Consider the following 16,050-nt stretch of genomic DNA (forward strand, 5'->3'; position numbering starts at 1 on the left):
TATCAGGCAGTTTCATCAACATCATCATCACATCTTCATTACACCACTGTCTTCTTCTCATCTTCATCAATAAATCATCATCATATTTACACTCTAAAAGCTTATTGTTACCTTTCAATAAAATATGTTTGTGGTAGTCGTTTCTTGCTTCTGACTGCCTCTCGTCGGGTGGTTGGTAACTTTTCGAGCTCGCCGTTTTCACCGTAGATCAACAAAACTGACCGTTTCCAGGTGCAACAATCTACAGAGGCTTTCACAGAGCACACGCACAGCGCAGCCCTCGGCCGGCACAGCCATTCATTGTGTATGTGATCACGGAGCGCAAGAGCGCACTGGTCTGCGTTTATTTTTAGAAATCTAGATGACTGACATCGTGAGATATGCACTACTCTTGCAAAGACAATGCAGTATATTCATACATTTATTATAAAATTCCATGTGAAGTCTCACACACAACAGGTAACAGGTGAAATCAGAAAAAAAATACAGCCTTCATTCATGTAACATAATTTATTTAGAAGCATTAGTTCAGCTAATTCATAAATTAAAGAATGTATTTGCCTGTTTACATGGTTCATCTGAAGCTGCTGTATTGTCTGCCAGAGAAAAAGTGCGCCAGAACGCAAAACTTCTTCCTAGCGTCTGTTTCGGTCGCGTAGCAACCAGCACCACATACGTACACGCCGTGCATGCGCACGCCCTACTCTACACGCGTGTGCACGCTGCTCTGCGCGGCCCAAACCACACGCTATGTGAAAGCTGCATCACAATTTCTAAGGGGGGGCCACAGCGGGGTCCAGACTCAGTGTTACGGGGGCACTGGCCCCTGTTGGCCCCTCCCCAGAACCGCCAGTGCAGCCATGGCTAACAGTCAGATGATGAGGATGAAGATGATGATGATGATGATGTGGTAGCAGTCAGCTTTTGTTCTCTGTATCAGGTGTTGTGGAAACACACCTCAGTTTGCTGGAGTTTTTGCCGGCATTTTAGTATTTGTCATTTGTCATTAATTTGAATGTTTGATGGAAATGCAGCTTATGCTTGTCGCTGTGGAGCAAGAAGGTCAAAGGTCATTCTACCACTGAACCAGGAGCGATCAAAATGATGCAGGGGTGGCTTGACTGTGTGTGTGTGTGTGTGTGTGTGTGTGTGTGTGTGTGTGTGTGTGCGTACCCAGTTCCTAGTAGGACCATATGTGCTCTCAGCCCCTCCAGCCTCCTTCGCTGCCAGAGCACACCTTCAACAGCTTGTGTGTGTGTCTGCGCATGTATATGTGTGGGTATGTGTGTGTGTGTAAATGTGTGTGTTTGTCTTGAACAGATTGTGGCACAGTGCAGTCATCTGTGGTGCTTCACCATAAAGTGAGTTCAACTATGTCTTCATTAAATGCCTTTCACACACACACACACACACACACACACACACACACACACACACACACACTCCATACTTCCCTTTGTTCTCTTTACATTTCTTTTTCTTTTTACTCTGTCCATTCTCTGGCTCCCTCTCTGTCTTCTCAGGTTGTCTCTCAGTTCTTCCCAGCCTCTTCCTCCTCATCCTCCTCTCTCTCCACCACACACACACCCCCAGCACGCTCCGCATCGCTCCAGCAGGGCTCCTGTTTTCTGTGTCTGCCATGTGGTAAAGATATAGAGACATGAGGGGAGTGAGAGTGTGTGTGTGGGGTAGAGTGGACAGCTGCAAGCACATATGTAAAACATATATATCCACACACACACACACACACACACACACACACACACACACACACACACACACACACACAGTGCCCCCTGAGCGCATCTTCTGTGCAGCTGATTTAAAGGGACACAGCACAAAGATTTTCAGGGCAGTGTGTCTTTTCCTATTTATTAGGAATTAAGGACAGTAACTGCAACAGGGACTTTCAAACTTTTTTAATATTCTAGACCCCAAAGTTGACAATCAGTTTTTGCGGCCTTTTAATGATGTGCTATTTTGGCTGCGTCTCTCTTGAAAAAGATTTTATTTCAATAATGAAATAGCCACAGACCCCTGTTTGAAGCCATTTTTATTATTTACTTAGTTATTTTTTATTCGCAATTTTCTTTTTCTTTTTTTTTTATTATTTATTTATTTATTTTTAACTTCTTTGTGGGCAAATTATTTTACTAATGTTCCAACAACTTTTTGCTAATTTACTTTCTCTCATGTTTTTTAAAGACGCCAAGTGAATTTTATTCAGCTTTCAAAGGATTCAGTTGTGGTGAGATTCAACCAGTGAGCAGAAAATGTTCAAATGATCCCATTTTCTGCATTGTAATCATTTCTAGTGAATTCATTTATAGTGAAATTAAACTATTCCTCATTGGAAGTTCCTCAAGGACCCCCAGGGGTCCCCGACACCACTTTGAGAACCATTTCTCTACTATGACTGTGTTTCTCCAGTCCAGACGTCTGTCCGGAGGTCTGAAGCCAAACTCACACGGTCATTTAACTACCCAAACAAAGTACAAGTGATTGAACTTGTTTTACTCAGACTTGCATTTGTTTTGATTAGACAAGAGTGTCCCCGTTGACTTGCATTGACGTTGCTAATCAATGGTTAACAGCAGCCTGCAGCAGGCCCACTCCACAGCTCCATAAACACTGGCATCAGATCAGCCCCCATTCAATGCAAGTGTACAGCACTCTCAATGAGAGGACAAGGATGGGGAAAAAAAGGAATGTGCCTTATATAGAGGTTGTGAATTTTATTTTTGATTTGTAGTTGGATTTATATTATGATTAGATTAGATAACATTATATATGATTTGATTAGATTTCACTACAGGTGAAGGTTGTCTTTTCATGTTTTTTATTGAAACACACACACACAGGCACACACAGGCCTGTGTCTCTCCAGGGAGATAAGTGATGTGACGCTGACCCCTTGTGGCCATTGTGTGTAAGACCAGCAGAGGAGCGTGTCAGTGGTGATGGTGCACTCCCACACTGCGCAGACGTCAGAATGGAGCCCAGCAGCTGCCAGTATCTGTCTACTAGAGGAAAAAACTACAGGATCTGATAATAGGGGCCTCATTCATCACCCGCTCCTATGAACATATTTATACTTCAAACCCACTGGAACAGTTTTCAAGAGGATCCTGGCATTCACTAACATTTTCTTATTTGGAATTTGTTCTTACATAAAAACAATCTACACACTCTCAAGAGCACTCATACACACATCTGACTGCTGACATGTTTGTGCAAAATAATTGCCTAGTGTGTTGTCTTCAATTCTATAATTGAATTCTATAGTCTTTTAAAATAAACACTTCACTACAGATTTTTGCCTCAGATTGGAGCTCAAACCTTTTTTTTTTTTTTTTTTTTTTTTATCTGATCAGTTGTGTGCCCCCCTGCAGATACAGCGTTCACTGAATGAGGAGCAGCATTTTCCTGTTACTTTATATCCACTACTGATGCTAAATGTGACAGCTCTGGGCGGTGCACCCTGGAGGATTTCAGCTCCCTTGTTGTGCCGCAGCAGTGTACCCTGTCACACCTTCCCTTGTCGTGCTACTGCACGCGCACACACACACACACACACACACACACACACACACACACACACACACACAGAGATAGAAGAGATTATACAACCTCTTCTATCTGTTTATGTGTCCCTGTACTTGTCCTCGCTTGTTTCATAATCACTTTCTTGCACAAAAAAATATACATATGACAGCTCATTTGGTGTGCACTTCCTGCAGCAGTGCAGCTTTTTCAGAACCATAGAAGTGGTGGGGGAGAGTTTTGTTTTTTGTTTTGTTTTGTTTTGTTTGTTTGTTTGTTTGTTTGTTTGTTTGTTTTTTGTTCACTGCAGTCTCATATCCTTTTATTGGGGCCAGCAGGGTGTTAACCTGCGATAATTTCAGTCAGCTGTCACATGCTTTACGCTCATGAGGACAGTAGGATAAGAACACAGGTGTGAACAAGGTGTCCCGCAGTTTGAGAACACTTTTCTCCAAACCTTCCTTAAGAAGAAATTTGAGGAAAAAAAGATTTTGGTGAATGAGGGCCAGTGTGGCCAGGAGAATCTGTCTCTGTTTGACTGATCAGAGCTGCACACACACCTTGACTTTCACACTTACTGTTTTTTTTTTTTTTTTTTTTGGCACATTATAAGGTAATGCTTAATTTATTTTATTTTTTTTGCTTGTTTGTTTGTTTGGTATGGTTGATTTTCTTTCCTTTTTCTTTTTTCTTTTTCTTGATTTAAAAAAAATCAAGTGAATTTGCTCAAATTTCAGAAGAATTTTGATGTTGACCCAGCATCACTAATCTGACAGTTAAATGTCAGATTTTTTTCTTTTTTTTTTTTAAAACTATTTTAAGCAGTTTTACTATTGCTAATTTGCTAATTGCCTTTATTGCCATGTTTTTGAAATAAATGGAGAGAATCTGCTCAGTTTCAAGTCCAGTCCAGTCCCTTAATAACACTGTTGTTCCAATGCACCGTGCTCCATGTACATTAAGCCACACGTGTGGCTTTGCGTGTACATGTATGTGCTTGTGTATGACTCATGCCTACCCTGTCAACCATAGTAGCCATAGTAGCCTACCTTAGGCTATACAAGCATGTGTGCTTTACTTGTTGTGTGTATGTATGTGTGTGTGTGTGTGTGTGTGTGTGCATGAGCAAGTGTCCATTTGCAATTGCATGCAGAGACAAATGTGTGTTAGTGTGAACATATGACTCACTTGTATCTTGATCCTGCCTGACTCCCTCAGGCCGTACAGGTGCACGCATACAGCATGTGTTTGTGCTTGTGTGTGTGTGTGTGTGTGTGTGTGTGTGTGTGTGTGTGGGAGACAGTGTTACTTTCAACTTGGGGGAACAAAGCAGACAGTTCACTTAACCAACAGACGCTTACACAGGGGGCAGAGGAGGGGGAGCACCGAGCTGTAGAGGCAGCTTCTGATCAAAAGGTCATCGGTGCGAATCCCCTAAGTGCTCCAGACGCTGGGTAGATAGAGCAGAGGACAGATGCTGGATTCTCTTTGCTCTGTAAATAGCTCTGATGTGCCTGGAGGCCATGCTTTGACTGAGGCTGTGCTTCAGAGCAGGAGTGAAGAGACACGGCGGCACACCAGAAGAACCTGGTCTAAGAACGTCGCCTGCCTGGTCAAAGAGAGCACGCCAGCAGGAGAGCCGACAGGAACCACAAGCCTTGGGAGCGTTTGCTGCGCTGACTGCACGAGTGTGCCTGTCCATATAAACAATAGTCCAGTTCTTGGTATTTGAAGTGGTGTTTGTAAGGCATCAAGAGCACATAGTTAATGCATGATATGGATTAGAATCAGAGCGCAGTAAAACAAACAAAATGAAAATGAAGATATACTGGCGGCGGTAAAGTTCTTCATTATTGTAAGAAATCTTTGCTGCTAATGGTATTCTAATCTGCGTGTAATGCATCACAGAGCTCCTCAACTAAACCAAATTTGGCTACGAAAATGTACTGTATTCCCTGTCTGCATATTTTTGATCAGTGTAATTTGGCCCTATGACAGATGCCAGGTGCCTAGCTGTCCCACCAGCCCAGCACATCTTACCTAGCCTGCCGTCAGCCATGAATATTCATGAGGATGCCAGGAACCCAAACGCAGAATCATGATAATAACGCACAGAGCTGGGTCACCTCCCAGCCTAGCATGCTGCAGTCAAGCCTCTTGCACCCTGCTGTCCTGGGCTGTCGCAGCAGGGCAGGAAGACCTCTGCAAGAGCAATTAGACTGCTGTGATGCTGAAACTCGTTTACACCAAAATAATGAGCATTCTTTTTGGCATGGGACGCAGAAGGGGAAGTCCTGTCGTGCTCTCGCTGTCTTTCACAAGAGAGAAACTCTTGGATGTTATTAATAGAGGGCTTTTCAGGTGATGCATCACACACGTTTGCAGCTATACCAGGGGTCCTTCAGCTTTTCAGCATGACTGGCTCTCCACAGGTGAATGCGTTTTTAAACATGAGCAGGAACTGATCATGGCTGGAATTGATCATTTATCCACAGATGAATGTATGGAAATGTATGTTTAGTTAGCTAACCATACTGACCTGGATAGCCAACCAGCACTCTCTTGTCAACACATCTGATTTGCTAGCCTGAATCTGAGTCTAGTAGATACTAATGCATCTACTAGAACTGTAACATTATTAATGGCAAGTGGCCTCATGTTTAACACTGACAGTTAATTTTACTAATTTTGGAGTAGAGGGTCTAAAGACAAGTTCATTTAATGCAAAGCCTGTGGAGTCAGAGAGAGCTGACGCACAATCTTTGGCTGCTGTGAGACAGAAAAAAAGAGTGCAGTACAGTTTGTGGTCCATCGGGGGCAGTGCTGAGCACTTGCTAAACAGAGAGGAACTGAATAAAGAGGAGTAGAATACATGGTGGTCCATGGGCCCAAAAATAGAGGGGAAAAAGCGTTTGGTTCCCCATGGTTCCAGATATCATATACACAGAAATGGGTATCTTCTTTAGCCGCTCCCTGGTCATTTTCATCAGTGCACAATAATAAGTTATAAGTTATAATAAGTCCCACTGTCTGCTGTTCATTTGACTTTGGTTTAGCCCATTTTTCACTCTATGATGCCTCCTAGAGGTGGAACCCAGGGCTGCCAGTTCTGTGAGACAAAAGCAGCCAAACAGCAACTCAAAACCAGCCCAAAACCCGCCCAACCTGGTATAAAAAGAGCCCAAAAATCAGCCCAATATCAGAACTCAAAATATGCCCATAAAAATCCATATATGTTGCTTTTAAAGTCCAACAGCATTGCTATAATTGCAAAATGCACTATAATATCTATAAAATAACACCTTAAACATTAAAGGCAATTTCCCGAAACAGTTCTTTCACCTATTTAATTTACAGTATATCAGAACTTACAATATAATATGGGATACCTTACATCAGCTGACAGGCACTGGGCACGAGTGGTGCTGATGATGTGATTGGTCATGTGCTGAGTGGCCTCACAAAGCATTGGCATATTATTTGTCTGTGGAGCAGGTGACATATGTGGATAGTTTATATGCTCATCTGGCCCGGAGTCAGTTTGACAGGATTTGGGTATAAACATTGGTCATTCAAAATATGAATCTTTATTCATGTCTGCCCAAGCCCAACCCGCAGACAAAATTTGTTACCCGCGGCAACACTTAAAAAGTAGCCCAGTTTGGCGGAAAAAACGTGGACTTGGCAACCCTGGTGGAACCACATATTGTAGGTGGGATATCTTCCTGTATAGATTATCTCTGGTTTATTGTGTCACAATAAGCTCCAGAGACAGATCTATCTCAGGAAGTTATTGATTGGATCTACAACCTCACCACAGTTAATATTTTCTATTATCTCATAATACAGTCGTGGGCCTGTATTAAAACATTCCTCATCATGGGAGTCCATTGGAGAATTGGCCCGTCTTTGATGGACCGACACACCTCTACAGTCTGTCTCAGCCAGGCCTCTCTTATAGAGGAGACTGTTAATCTCAATGGGACCTTCTACAAGGCAAAATAAATGAAATGGAAAAAAAAGTCCTGTCAACTGCACAGGGTCAGGAGTGCAGGCTGTCATGTAGGCATTATATAATGAATGGCAGTCCAAATTGCAACTCGATAATACAAGCTCATTTTGGTAAAGTAATTTACTAAATTTACTACATTTTGTATAATAAATGTATTAATTAACTTTTTTTACTTACCTCCAAAATCTATGGGGAAAGTACTTCAGAAAATTGTTCCAACAAACTAATTATACACTGTGTTTTTGACTATGACAAGCATTATCTCCACAGGTGTCAAAGGATTTTAATGTCTATCTCTCTCTATATCTATATCTCAGTTCTCTAGGTAATGCGCCAGAGACATAAAGTTTCCCAGCAAGCTTCACAATATCTCTGCTGTGTTGAATGATTAACTAAACAGTTGATCACTCGCTATTTTTTCAATTAGATCTCTGCAATCCAGGTATCCCAACTTGGGACATGGAGGAAGGAAGGATAGACAGACAAACAGACTAAAGGACAGGCAGAATGTTTGCACATGTTTCGATGTTTGCAGAATGAAGATTTAAAGAGAGGGAAATACGATATGATGTGATGAGATACACACAAGGGGGAAAGAAAAAAAATAGGTAACAAGTGAGTGTAAGAATGGATGTATCAATGAATGAATGAAAGACAGGTAATAGAGGAAACAGAGGAAAAAAGATAGATAGATAGATAGATAGATTGATAGATACTTTATTCATCCCGAAGGAAATTCGCAGTTTTTCAGCAGTATTCACAGATTACAGATTAAATAAATAAAAAATAAAGAATAAGATCTAAGTACAACAGAATAAGATCTAAGTACAACAAAAGGGAACCAAGGAGATAGAATGACGAGTGGAAGGGAGGGAAATCGATAAAAAGCAGAAAGAAAGGAAGAATGGTAGAGAAGCAGGACGTACGGTCGGATAGACACAAGGGAAGAAAGAAGAAGACACGGAACGAGTGAGTGTGTGAATGGATGAATGAATAAATGAACGAACAAACAAACTGCTCCCCGTGCTGTGGCCCGCTCATCCGCTCCCCGATCAGATAAATGCAGAGGGATGGCGATGTTTAATGGAGGAGGTCCTTCCCTCAGAGCAAATAACAACAAATGATGGGCGCCATAAAGAAGAATGGTAACGATGCCCTGAATCAATGCTGCTATTCGTCACCATGGGCTTTACGTCCACACGAATGCACGGCCCCATTCTTACAGCGGAGAGAGACGGAGAAAGTGAGGGGGCTCCAAAGTATTCATTCTCATTCTCGGCCGAGTCCAAGGTCTTCCACGCCAAATGTTACGCCATCGATCTGTTGCGCCGTCTCTTTCTCCTCCTCCTCTTCTTCACCTCTTCTTCTTCGTTCGGCGTTTGTCTGCCTCCCAAACTCCTCTTTGTCATGCGGCTGGAATTAGAAGAAACTCACTCGTATACCTACTCCACGTCTCTCCCCTCTCTCTCTCCCTGCATCGTGCTACATGTTTCCATTAGCGGTGACAGCGGGGCCGTTGCATGGCCCATAAAGTTTGTATGGCTTTGCTGTGATGCGGCTGGCACTCGCTCTATCACACTCGCTCATAACAACACATCAACCGGATGCACGGCCGCCTGCAGACGCTGGATGAAGACGTTTCAGTCGGTTCAGGCCCGAATTTGCGGCGTGCGGCGGCCAGTCTGTGGGCTGTGGAAGTGCACATGTGTGTGTGTGTGTGTGTGTGTGTGTGTGTAATCACAAATAGCTCGGCCCTTCTGTGTGATCCCTCTCTGCACGCGCTCAGCTCGTGTTCACACAGGGATTGGAAATAAATCACTTCCTTATCAGACAGGAAGCGAGAACCAGTAGTTTCCTGCCTTCAGATGGAGTAGTCTGTGCACACATACACACACACACACACACACACACACACACACACCCTCAGTTGTTTGCTAACTGATTTGAAGGCAGGAGATCACATGTAATACTTGCCTTCTGTCTGATAAAGAAATAATTTATTTGCCCTAAGCTGCTCTTTTATCTTGAGAACTCTGATTTCTCATTATAACATAATACACAGCCTATTACATACAAGGGTGTGCATTGGAGAAACTGTGTGTGTGTGTGTGTGTGTGTGTGTGTGTATAAAAAAGACACTGGTTATGTCTTGAGCAGTCTTCATTCCTTTACTCACTTTATTCCAACTTGCCTTGATTGTTTTCTTTCCTTTTTTTTCCATTCTTCCCTTCCTTTTCCGTCCCTCCTCCCTTCCCATCCTCTCAAGTTCCCTTCCGTTCTCTCGCTCTGCCGTTATCATTTCCCCAACATTTATCTGATCATGGCTCGCCTGCCTATTTATCTGACTCGAGCTGCTCTACTAGACACCAGCAATTTGAATAGATTAGAATAGAAAGAGCGCTGATAGGAGCAGAAAGGGCACTACCATTCATCTCAACTTTCCTGCATGGCAATTTTGCAGGTGTGCTTCATGAGACCCCAGCAGGAGCGTTTGATCATTTTCAGCGGAGGAAATTGGCAGCCAGTGTTTGACTCGGAAAGTCACTAACTGGAGGGAGGAAAGGGGTCACGAGGTCTCTGTCTTTTTTTTGTTTGTTTTTTCTTTTTTTGAATGAAAGTGTTTTTTAAAAAATGTTTTCTAATCACATGGGGAAGAAATGACTTGAAACAGGTAGTAGCTGGATATCAAAACAGTGCCGATTCATGCCAAGATGTTTTCATATTGCAAGGTTGTCTTAGCCACTACCAGAACATTTCTGTAAAGACTACTTAGACTTAACCAGCCATAGTCATAACCTCAATCAAATGTTTTAGGGTTACTTGCCAGAACTTTAGCTAGCCTTTTCGCATGTCAGACAGGTGAACACAGTCACATCATACAGACATTCTTCATGTCCAGTGCAGCCAATGTTCATTGTGAGTTTGTGCTCAGTTCAGTGATATTTTGCATGACTGTTTGCTGACCTGAACCTGCTGGATAAACCGTCCATCCCCTCCCAATTCATTCATTCATTCATTCATTCATTCATTCATCTTCTAAACCGTTTATCCTCACTAGGGTCGCGGGGGGGTGCTGGAGCCTATCCCAGCGCTCATAGGGCGAAGGCAAGGAAACACCCTGGACAGGTCGCCAGTCCATCGCAGGGCCCCCTCCCAATGGCTCTGTGAATTTTTCTTTACAATCTGTTTGTTATTTCTGCTTTCCATATGCTCTGCTGCAGCCAACATGCTGTCAAATCATATTTGTTGCATTGATCCTTAAAGCTCACTTTGCATAGTCCTTACACATGTCTTGCCTTGTTGGCTGGAGTTTTCGAATGTGGTGATTGATCCATGGTGAGGGCTATCAAAAGTGCAAGTTTGACCCATCCTTCCCTGTGACAAGAATAAGTGCTTCACTGGGACTGTTCCTCTCCAAAATGGATGAAGTGCGCCTGGCCCTGCAAACAATGTGATTTTGAGTGGCGACCGAAAGATGTAAAAGGGTCGCACAAGAACGCACGTTTGTTTAGGATCTACTATCGATGCTCTTTTCTAGCCCCCTTGCTCAAAACGGGCAGAAGTACATTCTTCGCCAGGACTGTCAGTGTATCACTACGCAGTGACGCTACATCCCATATTCATTCTCCTACCTGGTGTGTTCAGGTACATCAAGTTGATATGGGACCATTTGGCAGTGATACAGTGGCGGTTCTGGGAAAGAAGGCAATTCTGTAAGAGGGCTGGACAGAGGGTTGATAATGAATCCCCAAACAAACATGTGTTGTTGTTTATCCTTCAAGAAAAAATATCAGCTGTGTGTTGCCACTTGAAACAGTCTCGGTGAAGCTCTCATCGTCACAACAGGAAAGGAGCTGATGGGTCATACTTACACTCATATGGAGTAGCAAATGGTGCTATACTGGTAAGCACCTGAACTATCACTTTGAGGACACTTCAGCTGGGAGGATGGTTGCCAACGGAGAGCTTAAACTTTGGTTTTCTTGTCTCTCTAATCACCAGGCAACCCTGTGATGCTCTAGCCTGGCTAACACCGGACTCTAGAGACTATCTCTCTTGAGTCTGGAAAGACTCTTTTGATCTAGTTGGCTTATTACTCAGATAATGAGGGGAACTGAGCTAGACTGTGCCTGCGGCGGCCAATGCTGGTTGGACATCATCAATTTGAAACTAACGAATCACGATCATAGCTGATGGAGTGGCAGGTTGAGGGGAATATGCATTCATGTGACTGACAGACGAGGGGTGCAAAGGCAAACATGAGATCCAACCAACGACAATCAGAATTTGAGTGAAGACACCCATGTCCTGTCCAGACGTAAGACACCACTGATCTACTAAACAACAGTGACGATATCTGACATGCTGGACGGGGAACTTCCCCCTCGATCTGCTGTCGCTCTGAGCCAGCTGCCCTCCAACAGCTCGGCTGTGTTTTGGGACCCCGACAGCAGAATGCTCTCTGGGAGGGTATCACGGTTTTTATGATTCTGCTTTGCAGATCAAGATGGCAGCTCTACACAGATTGGCATTTTCACTGTCTGGATTACAATTAACTGTGGAGGCCAAATGCAGAGCGGGAGGCGGGACGCAGCAATCAATCTGAAGCACAGTGTTATCAGCGCCGCAGCACTCCATCCTCACAGCTCGAGTGTTGGAGTTTTGCACTACAGTTCATTCATTCAGTCATTCATTCAACCATCTGAATGTGTCATCGATATCAGCGGTTTTCAAAGTGAGGTCCTTGGACCACCAGGGTGTCCTTGAGGATCTTCCAGGGGGTCCGCAGCAGAATAAGGAACTTGAGTGGCACTGTAATTTAAAAGGTTGTGAAAGGTGTGCTGCGTTCAAACACCTGAATCAGAATCTGAAATCTGACAATACAGCAGCACCGATCTGACCTCTAAATATAAAATCTAATATAAAAAAATAATAATTTTAATAATTATAAAATAATTTCTTGTCTTTTTTTGTTTGTTTGTTTGTTTGTTTGTTTGTTTTGCTTTTTTGTTTGTTTGTTTGTTGTTTTGCTAGTTGTTGTTGTTTTTTTTATAATTATTTTTCTTTGGTAATTTTTTATTTACATTCCATTCTTTCCTCATTTCTCCCATATGTTCCAGTAATGTTTTGCTAGTTTTTTTTCCTGATAGCTTCTTATCATTTTTTAGTAATGCACTAATTTTTTGCTAATTTGCTAATCACCTTCTTTTCAGTGTTTTTAAAAAGACATAAACTAAATTTGCTGAGGTTTCAAAGTATTAATTCGATAGATGCCACTACAACATAAAAAAAATGCACAAATGATTATTATAACATTTTAATATCACCACTTTGAATTTTTTTGACGAGTGTGACACATAGACAGTTCCATAATGAACACAAACCAGAATATCTTTTCATATCAGCGTCAGGGCCAGGGCTTAATGAGAGCTGACTTGGGGGTCCAGAACATGAAAAAGTTTGAAAACCCCTGATCTTATTCACAAGAAGTGACTGTGAAATGATTTAAAGCTGGAAGAGCTTCAACGCTGTGTTTAAACTGTTGATTAAGGATCTTGTGGCAGACTCAGTAAGGAGCTGTCTTTGCTTTCTTTAGTCAAGATTTAAACAGGCTTGGCAGCTGAGCCTGCTGGGCTCAATATTGGACCGCTGCCTGTTGGAACACTTATGTAGAACATCAGATTTGCTCTGTCTTTTATGTGACTCTGGCTGTATCGTGCTTTAGTGCATCTTTATCGTGCCTCTCTGTTTTGACGCTGCCTCTTTGGAAGCTCTCTGGAAAAAAAACAGAAGAAAAGAGTTTCAGTGGGACTACCTGATTATATAAAGCTTTTAAACATTTAAGAAACAAACATTTATCAACGATTCAGGCACCAGATTCTTTTCTGGGAGCATGTCGTGGGTTTTATGATGCTCAATATGGCAGCAACAGATTGGCATCATATCATATGGACTGGATTCAAGTGTGCAGATGAAGAAGGGCTGAGGGGAGGTTGAAGGAGAGAGGAAGCGGAGAGACAGCAATATGGTGGAGGGGCGGGGGGGGGAGAGAAGGAAGGGGAACAGACAGGCATACAGGGACAGTCAAAAAAAAAAAAAAAAAAAAACTGTGTCCAGCTCAGTTTAGCTGAAACATTAGCATGCACAAATATCATTTGCCGCATCGACTCATTCATTCTTCAAGTTGTTTACTCTGTGATTCATTCATTTACTCTCAACTAAATAATTCAATTTACAGCTACCCTGCTTCCATCTTGCCAGCTGCTCTGCTCAGATCAGTTCTGTTCAGCTTCTACTGTTTCATAAAGTACTACTGTACTGTACTGTGCTACATAATGAATGCATCTTAAAGGACCGTACCACGGATTTTGAATGTTTGGCCCATTTACTGCAATATAGCCCCATACAAAGCATTTTGCAGATCATGCTGAGGTATGCATTAAGGTGCGTTCCATGTCAGTGCAGCAGAGTCTTGCAGAGTCAGCGCAGCAGCATGAGCAGCACCAGGGCCCTGGTTCTGTTCAACGCAAATGGAGCACAGTTAAAGTTACGAGCAACATCTGTGCTGAACCTGCTATTCATGTTCAAATGGCTGCTGTGAAAAAGATCTATAAAGATCCATTCTATTCAAAGCTACTCTCCTTACAGCGTGGCACATTTTCATCCTGTCATAAACTGAGTACAATTATTAGAGCCCTGTCTCCCAAAAATTACACTCTCATATATCCAAGCTGCATTTTCAATTACCTCTCGAGGGGAACGACCGTCCAGCCCAGGAGTCCAGCACAAAGTGGCAGCGGTGTCTTGCAGATGTTACGTATGCTATGTTACATTACAGTAACCAAGTTGTTTTTATGCCTGTACTTAACTTTTCCCTAACCTTAACCAAGTACTTTTGGTGGCAAAATGAAACTGGCTGAAATGCTGCCCGACATGACATACAAGACATTAGAAATGTATTTGTGATACATCAGAAACACCATCTGAGCTAAAAATATGTTTACCCTTAACATAATTAAGAATGCAGTTTAGTTGTATGGGAATGTAATTTTTAAGAGACAAGGTATTATATATATTTATGTTATTTATATTATTATAGCAGTGATTCTGGCCGTATCACACGTGAAAGATAATCTATGACAACAGGCAGCTGGTTGTGACAGGATGAGGCTGTTACTAATTGTTAGGATTTTGGCTTTATTTCCTTTGCAAACGCCTCCCTGAAACATGAAATTCACAGACAACATGACAGAAATAAAGTTAGAAAAAAAAACACAAATTCAATATCCACAGTGGACATACTTGCTATGCCATGTTGTTACAGGGGGTGTGCTTCACATTGGTTTATTTATTTTTTTTTTTCCAAATTTTGATGCATGGAGGGAGAGAGAGAGGGAAAGAAGGAAGAGGAGACGGTCTCGTAGAGGAGGCTTGTCATAAGAAGCAAGATTTTCTCAAGTGGCAATTGTCAGCCCTTGTTTGATTGACACACACACACACGCACACACACACACACACACACACACACACCACAAAAGAAGCAGGGAAGTGGAAAGTTAAGGCATTTAATAAAGACAATAATTATGATGTTGCTTTCGTATGTGTGTAAAACATTCATATGACAGCTGTTTGTAATTATTCACAGACTGATTGATTAAGTTAAAAAAAATCACTTACAAGTGTGTGTGTGTGTATGTGTGTGTGTGTGTGTGCACTCTGTGACTGATCTGTTCAATACCCAGCAGAGTGTTGTCACTCTGGATGTCTTTATGGACGACTCGGTCGGACAGTTTCAACAAGCAAACTTGTCACTATTCAGTCCCACGTGACAGAGGGAAAGAGACGGGAAGCAGACAGGCAGACAGACAGGCACCCCATGTGTAGGCAGGGAGACAGATCAACAAACTCCTAGCTGGCCAGGCAGAGAGGGGACACATATTGCGGTCAGAGGACACTTAGTCACACTAAAGCCACTACAATATCAGCCCTCACAGTCCAAGTCTGACTCGCTGATATGACATTTTCTGTGAGATCAAAGAAAATGTGACGTGCCACGTGTGTCTAATGAATTGCACCACAGCAGCTACAGGGGCTGCAGCGCTGGGACCTTCAAGTTCACTTTGTCATTGCGTTACATGTTGTACATCTGCTGCTTTTTGATAAACAGAGATGTACCTTATGTTTTCCAATATAATAACAAATTCAGAAAATCCCAGCTGGAACTTGCCATCTATATGCCATCTATATTCTTAACAAAAATTAAAGGACCATACCAGTGATTTTGAACATTTGGCCCACAGTGTAGCAAACCATTTTGCAAATCATGTGGGGTGCTAAGGATTACACAACATACAATCAAAATCCCCCAGTTTTCAAATTTGAATTTTTGGTTGAAACACCCACTTTATAATGTTCAGCCTCTGCATCCGTCATCACTATTCTTAAACCACAGAACTGATCATTTGTGGTGTAAAACTAATGTCCTCCTAGGGACT

Source organism: Myripristis murdjan, chromosome 10 (assembly GCF_902150065.1).
Source record: "Myripristis murdjan chromosome 10, fMyrMur1.1, whole genome shotgun sequence".
In the NCBI taxonomy this organism is placed as follows: domain Eukaryota; kingdom Metazoa; phylum Chordata; class Actinopteri; order Holocentriformes; family Holocentridae; genus Myripristis; species Myripristis murdjan.